Below are 8,688 nucleotides of genomic sequence, written 5' to 3'. Positions count from 1 at the left end.
CATTAATGACGTCATCACAGAGTCACGCCACATTAAAGTTTGACAAAAGGCATCGTACGAAGAACACGAATCTCCTGAGGGCAAGCACGATCTGTTCCCCATAGACTCTCAGTATAAATAGCAACTCTCATATACGAAAAAATTCTCTGATTCCTAAACTCTCTTACTTATTTATAAACTTATAAGAGATTTTACTGATTTTTGTATTAAAGACTCTCCGGCCCCAAATCCACCCTCTCTAAGTTGCCTTCTTCTCTATTTTTGCAGGCTCAATTTTAAAGATCCGAGTTGCTGAAACTTAGTCCAAAAGATTACGAAACAAGACGTTAACAGTAATAATTATTATCAATAATTGTTATTATTAATTAGAGATTATTTATGGCTTATATTATGAAACATATATTTTATTTTAATTAAAAGTAACCCCAAACACCCCAAAAAAAAAAAATAGAAAAATTCCCCACCATCTTTATGCCAAAATGGATGAATTTGGAGATGGTAATGACTTTTTAGAACTATTATAAGATTTTTTTTGAAGATATTTTATATGGGCATGATTAACGTTGTCACGTGGAATCCGCTGTGCAACTTCAACCAAATCTATAGCTTTTTCCTACTATATATATATATATATACCTGCTTTTGTTCTTTTGTGTTTTTGGTCAAACCTGTGCCACCTGCTCTATACTGTTGAACCAAAAACCATCATAATTCATTTCATATAATTAAAGTTTAGTCATCCATGTACGTACGCTACAGAGATCATGAATTGAAAACCATGTAAAGTACTGACGTGCTAAGTGTTAGATGTTTGTTCACCAATTAATATTATATAGATCATGTATCGATACTGATGACAATTTGTCAGTACTCATCGGATGGTATATAATTGATTCATTTGGGTTGAGCTTTGACCTTGACGTGGCTGGCTCTAATCGGTTGTTAGCTCCTTGTCGTTGTTAGAGTACTCTCATTGAATTAGTTAAAGTTAAAAGATATTTTTTTATGAATATAAGAGAAATTTAACTTTTAACTATTTCATTCATATAAATCTCCATACTGGAATAGCTATTTTTTATTATATAATAATAAAATCATATAAGATGAATTTAGTTTTAGTTATTCACATCAAATCTCCACATTAGATTATAAATTTATTCATTATATAGTAATGAATAACTAATAATTTAAAAAATATTTAATTTTTTCAATTATTAATTTATTTTATTTTATCATATTTTACTATTCTATTTATTATATATTAATTAATAATCATATTCTTATTAAATTAATATATCAATAACTCAAATTAATATATAAATTGTGATAAAATATGTGATAAAAAAATGGAGAGAGAAATAATTAATAAAATATGTATTTGATGTATGTACAGTAACCTTCAAATTTAGAAAAACTTTTAAAAGTTACTGTAGCTAAATTCTAAATATTTAGAATTTGGCTAATCCAATAAGCATATTTTACTCTCTAATAGCTAAATACTCATTAGATTTAGCTTTTAGCTAATCCAATGAGAGTGTTCTTAGAGCACTTTCATTAGATTAGTTAAAGTCAAAGTACATTTTTTATGAATGTAAGATGAATTTAACTTTTAGCTATTCCATTCACATAAATCTCCACATTGGAATAACCATTTTTTCATTATATGATAATAAAATAATAAAAGATAAATTTGGCTTTGGCTATTCACATAAAATCTCTACATTGGAATAACTATTTATTCATGAGTAATTAATAATTTCAAAAATATTTTAACTTTTTTAATTATGAAAATATTTTATTTTATCATATTTTACTATTTATAATATTATATATTAATTAGTAATCATATTCTAATTAAATTATGATTTAAAAAAATTATATTTTTTCAATTGTTATTTAATGCTATAACCACAAACGTCTAATTAAACTTATCTAAAATTCTATATAAATGTCTTAATTTACAAACCAATCCAATATTTTCCATCCAACTATATTTTTTTTTTTTACCAAATTTTCTTCTACTATATAGTTTTTTTACCAAACTTTCTTCTATCTAATAATCATATGTACTAAATTTTTCATTCAACCATCTTCTTTTACCAAACTTTTTTCTATCAAACAACCATATCTACTCTATTTTCCAAGTTGGTTTTTTTTTCCTTTCAGGTTTGTACAACTTCTTCATTTCGAGCAAAGTATAGAAGATCTCTCTATCTGTAGAACTTCAAATATTAAATACAGTTTCATCCACAAAACACAAAATACATTCAGGTCCTAATTACATTCTCACAAAATACATTCAGGTCTTATCCACATTCCCACAAAATACATTCAGGTCTTAACCACAAAATACATTGGTAGGATTTTGTATTTCCACAAAATACATCTATGTCAATCATCCACAAAAGGAGCACAAAAGAGTCATCTATTATGTGGCTACCCAGTCACATAGTGGCTGCCCAGTAACATATTTTCAGCATATGTGACTAGGCAGCCACTAAAATCAGCACAATAAAGGTCTACTACCTTCTTCTGCATTTATACTAAAATAAGCCCACAAAAAAATACACCAACAATATGAGTTACTTTCCTCCAAAAGGTGTGGAGGGAGATGTAGATGTGGATGTAGATCTATTCTTCATTTATTCATAAACTTCCTTTTGAAGTGTTTGAAAGTAGCCATGTTGCATTGCATTCATACCATCTAGATATAATTTCATGATCTCTATATCAACCTTCTTCTTCTTAAGTGCAAGTAATGACATCCGATCGCTCTCGGCCTTCGTGACCGCTTCTCTCCTCTCCACCATACACATGGTTTTATCCTCAGTCATGCAATTTAAAGCTTTATTAAAGTCAGCATCTTCAACTTCTCTAGACTTCATCTTTCTCTCCCTCTCTTTCTCACTCTTCTTACCTAGTGGCCTCTCATCAATGATCTCGACGTTGTCATCGGAAGTGTCATTTCCTAGTGGGGTTGAGGTTGGATGTCTCCTATGTGGTTTCCTCCTCGTGTTCATCATCGATATATGTTGTTGCCATTTTGGTTGGTGCCTTAATAGACACCAACAATGTTCCATGGTGAACTTTGCCTTCTCATTCTCCTTATACAATATTTTAGCCTTCTCAAGCTTAAATGAGCCAAGTGATTATGTTAGAGAAAAAATAATATCCAACACTAAAAAACCACAATGGAGAAACTAAATTATTACCTTGTCCTGCTCTGTGGCACCACTAGGATGTAGTGACTCTATTTGGGCAACAGCAGCACAAAATTTATTTGTGCATTTTTGGATACATTGCCATCGATTGGTCAATGAGCCATCAGAACGAAATTGACTGTTTGGTTTTTTATATTGATTATAATATTGACCTATTCTCTCCCACATTTGAGTATGTTTTTGGTCAGTCCCGCGTATAGCATCAATAGTAATGTTTAGCCAAGCTGAAACGAGGAGGGTGTCCTTCTCCACAGTGAAAGATACACCTCGAAGAGTTTTTTTAGATGGTGCCATTCTTTCACCTGAGCGTGAATGTGAAGCTTGGACCAGAACCTTATCATCCATGCTATTGAATGGGGTGCTGCCTTCCTCATGTCCACTACTTTGTAAGAGGGTGGTGAAGAAATGATTCTCATCAAATGATGCAGCCATCCTTCATTGTATCATAAGGATAACGAAGAACATGAGGATTTTATGGTTTACATGCACTGACAATTGGTAGTCAACAAGGAAATATTCTATTTTCATAATCTATCAAACTATTAGCTGCATGTGTAATCTATCAAACAGATTCTTCCATCCATCTACACTAAAATCAGCACAGTGGATGGAAGAATCAGTTTTTTTTTTTTTTTTTCTAACCTAGAGATAGCATGCTATGCAATGCAATAGCAACCAAACAAGCAAGTTTACCGTAAAGAGATACCACAAACTTCAAATTTCAAAGTAGAGAAACTACCGTAGTTGTAGTTTATTCAAATGTAAACTTGAAATTTAAATTGTTGCTATTCTATTACAACAGGTCTTGTATAAATTTTGTGCAATCCTCACGGAAACAGAGTAGAGAAATATACACATCTAAAATTTTATAAAACTTTTTGCTTTTTTTTTGTATACACAAACAGAAACAGAGTAGCGAATTTTTACACAAAAAGATTTCTATAAATTTTTTATTTTTCTCACAATACACAAAAAAATGTGTAATCCTCACAAAAACAAATTTACATCCAACCCCTCAATCATAAACAGAGACAGAATTCAAGATACCAAACAGCTAAACCCATCCACAATCAAAGATTAGGATTTGGAGAAAAGGAATGCGAGGGATGGCGAGATGCAGAATAAAGTTAGGGATCATCAAGAGAATCAAGTCTTATACATGGAAAGAGATTACCTTAGCTTCGGAGAAGCAGATCGGCGAGAGAAATAGGGTTTTGGTCGTTTCAGTCGAGAGTAGGAGTGCGGTGGCGCGGTGGTGCTGTGCCGTTGTTGCCGACGAGACGTGGTGCAATGGTGGGTCTCTATGGTCGAAGATAAAATACTCGGGGTCTAGGCGAAGGGCGTCTGGGTTTTGCGAGGGAATGAAGAAAACCGTGGGAAAGGGAAAACTCGGGTCTACGTAGTGTGATGGAGACTTCGGGAGAGAGAAAGAAATAATATAAAAGGGATTTGATGAATGAATAGTATATTTCAAATTTGGAAATTAATTTAAATGTTACTGTAGCTATATTCCAAATATAATATAGCTATTTCAATGTGACCCATTTTATGACTTAATAGCTAAATTCTCATTGGATTTAGCTTTTAGCTAATCCAATGAGAATGCTCTTAGAGATCTTGGAGTCTGGAGATATTGCCACCGTGATTGTTAATGAAAGAGTTACCCTATTTACAAATCCGATAATACGTACACATACTTCTTATTATAGTTCATTATACTCATTTTGAGGTCCCGTTTGAAATTTAGATTGAACTGAGATCAACTCAGTTCAATTTAATTTTAAATTGAATCTAATATATAAATACACAACCTTTAAATGACTAAACTTATCTGAATTCAAAATCTCTTTACACGTGGGACCTATAACTTTTTTTAACTCAACATTTATTTACACGTGGGATCCACAACATTTTTCAACTTCTCATAAATATATATATATATAAACTCATTTTAATATCCAAACGCATCTAAACTCATCCTAGATGTGCCCTACAAAACTCACTATACCATCTCAACTCACTACTATTCATAAAAAACTCAACTCATCTCAACTCAATTCAACATCCAAATGGAACCTAATTAATTAGGTGATGTGGTATGTTGTTTACGTATCAAATTAAAGTGTATTTAGTATATTTAGTATATATAGTGTTAATAAAAAAAACTTAAAAATAGATTTATTTTTATTAACAATCATGCTATATATACATGAGATCATCATCGTGTGCGTCGATTTGGTAGTTGGAAGCTTCCAACTACCATGTGGAAAAAAATACAAGCTTTTTGGCACGAGATCATGTTGGCAAGAAAAACTTTGTGGGAAAATTATTTTTTACCACGAAACAAACGCCTTTTGGTGCGAGTAATAATCGCTGCAAATAAACCTACCAAAAATATGTTGCTCTCGTGGGTTATTAGTTTTTGCCACAAGGTAATTAGTTTTTTACGGCGACATTTTCTCATCAAAAATAGTCTTACCAGAATAATTTCCCTCTCGTGGGTTATTAGTTTTTTACGATGAGATTATTATCATTTGCGGCGACTTTTATTCGCCACAAATAGATCAACCTTTTTAAATATGGGTCATTTGTATTTGCGGCGGTGTGATCAGTTATTGCGGCGATAATAATCCGCCGGAAATACTACTAAAATTAAAACCCCCGCTCGTTTCTTCCCTCCCCCCAAAAAAACCCCCCCGCGATACTCTCCTCCCTCTCTCTCTCTCTCTCTCTCTCCGCGACTGTCGAGACTCGAGCCTCTCCTCCCTACTGCGCCACTGCGAACGGCTCCCGTTGCCGTCGAGCCCCCATGGGTGTTCTCCCTCAGCCCTCCCTCTCGCCGACTGTCTCTCTCACTCTCTCTCTCTGCCTCTGCCTCTCGGATCCCAACAGATCCGTGCAACTTCGTTGTCTCCAGCCATGGCCATCGCCACCCTCAGCCGCCCTACGGTTCCGCCAGCTCCACCCTAGCTCCTGCATCTCTCTCCCTCGCACGGTCTCTCTTGCGGGTCTCCACGGCACACCCCCCACGATTTTCTGATTACAGTGGCCTTCCCCGCCGCCGTGAGCCACCATCTCCGCCTCCAGGCAAGACGCAAGACCACCATGAGCAACCCATGGATGCAGGAGCACCTCCCGCATGCCTCCTTAGCTGTCCAACCCTTAAGCATGGTAAAAATCCTACCTTTGTGTCTCAAGTGCATTGTTTTAGTGTATATAGACGTGTATGGTGTGGTGTTGAGGGCCTAGTCAGATTTGTATCTATGTAAATTTACTATTTCAAATATTTTCAACTACTCAATTTGTTAGAATTGCACCTTGAGAGAAGAGAAAATGAGAGGAAATCAAGAGAGCTACTGAGGCCAAAATATTTGACACTTTTCATTAAAAAATGGTTTTTTGCATTACACACTGTGGAGGTTTATTAAATACTTGAAGCGTTTTGTGAGATAAATTTACAGTGTTCGTGATATGTCGTGATCGATTTCTGTCACCATTTTTTTCATGTTGCTTTTCATCTAGGAGACTCTGATATTTTCTCTTAGTACCTGGTTGCGAAGTTTTCAAACTTTTGTGTGATGGTTACACATGGATTGCATTGGTTGGACTGGAAGCGTTAGTTGCTTTGCAAGTTTTGTAAATTGTACTATAGTTTGGTTGGTGTAGCATTAGACACTTTCAACTCATGAGTCAGAACGTGAGTAGGTACTAAATTTTTTTTTATAAGTAGTAGGTACTAAATTTTGAAGGGAAGTCAGACTTCTTTCACTTGAATTTTTGGGATTAATGGGCTGAAAGTGAAAGAAACTATGTTAAATGATGAGCTTTAGCTGGAACAGTTTTTAGCAAGATTTTCTCTATTTTTTTTTTAAGTTCTAATTAGTTGCAGATATTTAACATCGCTTAAAACTTATGAATTTATGGTGTTCTCATGTACCAGCCTCCTTTACCTGCAGAACATGTGAAGGTATCCACAGAGTTTGATTATGAAGGAGGTAGTCCCACATCATGATTTTCCTTATCTGTCTGAAATTATTGTACTCGAATTTGTTCAATTGTTTTGTATTTTCCAGAGGGCTCACCAAATGGTCGTGGTTGGGGCCGCGGTAGCAGAGGAAGGGCAAAGGCTAGAGGTACATCTCATATGGGATCTCTTTCCATGCTTCCAATATTGTAATTCATTACTTTGTGGGTTTACTTGGAAATTTAGTTATAGACTAACTTTGTCTATTAAGTTCGTTGCTTCAGTGTTTTTTTTTTTTTTTTCCTCATTTGTTACTTGTCTTACTTCATGTTCTTCTTAAGTAATTAAAATCTGGATTAGTGATCACATAGTATGGAATACTTACCTAGATTCTGAAATCTTCATGTGATGCTTTTCTAGGTGCTAGCAGAAGAAGGGAAAGCTAAGGCTGTTGCGTTCGATGAAACTGACAAGGCTCCAGAAGAGAAAAAGAGAGGAATTACAATTGCAACGGTTGGAATACAGTTTTTGAATCTTGTTCATGCACTTTTTTTTGCCATGCCATTATATCTTGCTTATTTAAAGAGATTCATTCATCTTTTCAAAGACCTTTTTGGCTTACCTTAGTGTCAAATGATTTTACATGCACATGTGGAGTATGAAATAGCTAAGTGACACTATGCACATGTAGACTGTCCAGGACATGCAGATTATGTTAAGGTAACCTGTATAACTTATTTCATTTTGTTATGAAGAAATTGTGCTAAATCCATTTGAAAATTTTTGCAAGACAAACTCGTTGATGAGCTATGTTCACTTTTTCACATTATATCAATCTATATATGCTTATTCTTGTTTCATGAATCATTAACTTATGTTTACTTCTACGAATGTTTGTTTAAACATCTTACATCCCTTGTGACTATGTAAATAAATCACATATTGGTTTGGATGTGAACAAAAAATAGGTGAAAATGAAAAATTAGATCAAATAGCTTCTTATATGAACTCTCATTATTATTATTTTGCTCATCTACTCAATTTGAATATTAATAATACCTCAATTCTGATTTATAGCATTTCTCTTCATCTAAAATTTGTATGCCCTCATGCACCTATATCATTATCTACAGAACATGATTACGGGTGCTGCACAAATGGATGGGGGTATTCTTGTTGGATCTGCCCCTGATGGCCCCATGCTGCAAACTAAGGAACATATTCTGCTTGCTCGCCAGGTGGGCATCCTTCTAATGGTGGCTTGTAAATTTTATCCATCATATTTGTTTAGCTTATGCATTGTTTGGTGCTTTTAGAGTAAAGTATATGAGGATTTGTGAATGCATTTGTGCAGGTTGGTGTGCCATCACTTGTGTGTTTTCTAAATAAGGTCGATGCTTAGCCTATATTAGACTATTTGTTATGATTATTTTTGGCTCTGAATCATTTTTTTATTTTATGATTTTTTTTTTCTGAAATCTCTTAACATTTGCTGTGAATGCA

This window comes from Juglans microcarpa x Juglans regia, chromosome 8D (assembly GCF_004785595.1).
Source record: "Juglans microcarpa x Juglans regia isolate MS1-56 chromosome 8D, Jm3101_v1.0, whole genome shotgun sequence".
Lineage (NCBI taxonomy): Eukaryota > Viridiplantae > Streptophyta > Magnoliopsida > Fagales > Juglandaceae > Juglans > Juglans microcarpa x Juglans regia.
This window is presented reverse-complemented; position numbering follows the sequence as displayed.